Source organism: Neophocaena asiaeorientalis, unplaced genomic scaffold (genome assembly GCF_003031525.2).
Source record: "Neophocaena asiaeorientalis asiaeorientalis breed wild unplaced genomic scaffold, Neophocaena_asiaeorientalis_V1.1 scaffold118, whole genome shotgun sequence".
NCBI classification, from domain to species: domain Eukaryota; kingdom Metazoa; phylum Chordata; class Mammalia; order Artiodactyla; family Phocoenidae; genus Neophocaena; species Neophocaena asiaeorientalis.
The window spans coordinates 2,815,582-2,815,964 of record NW_020175528.1 but is presented as its reverse complement, the minus strand read 5'-3'; the positions used below and the strand labels follow the sequence as shown (position 1 = coordinate 2,815,964).

The 383-nt window shown below is 70.2% G+C and overlaps 1 protein-coding gene across 5 annotated transcripts in view; it reads left to right on the top strand.

Annotated features, from left to right (window-relative positions):
• Positions 1-6: 6 nt before the first annotated feature.
• The window catches only part of TFDP2 (transcription factor Dp-2), a 157,366-nt gene continuing 156,989 nt past the window's right edge, over positions 7-383 (top strand). For all 5 annotated transcript variants that reach the window (XM_024769150.1, XM_024769154.1, XM_024769149.1 and 2 more), the window contains exon 1: positions 7-184. The gene's annotated coding sequence lies outside the window, so the exon portion shown is untranslated. The remainder of the gene's footprint in view (positions 185-383) is intronic.

Sequence of the window (383 nt, the reverse complement as noted above, 5' to 3'; positions counted from 1 at the left end):
GGGCCTCGAACTCCAGGGCCTCGACTGGGCAGGCCGCGGATCGCCAGCCTGCCCGGCGTGCGAGTCGGCCGGGAGCCGGCCGCCGCCAGCCGCGGGCGCCACTGGAGCGGCGGCGCCCGAAGACGTGCCCCAGTCTCGAAGAACAGCCCTGCGCGGTCGCCTCGTTTTCTGCAGCCAAGCGGCGGTAAGGTTCAGGGTGCGGGCGCGGGCTCCGTGCCGAGGGCCTCTGGATCCGGCCCGGCGTGTTCCTGGGCAGTTTCCCTCCCTGCGCCTCCGGGCCCCCTTGTCACCCCGAGTCCCATCTGTTTATTCCCACGCATTCTTCCAGGCCTGGCCGAGTAACCCTTGAAAGTCTGGGGAAGAGAGTTGGAAACCGGAGACCG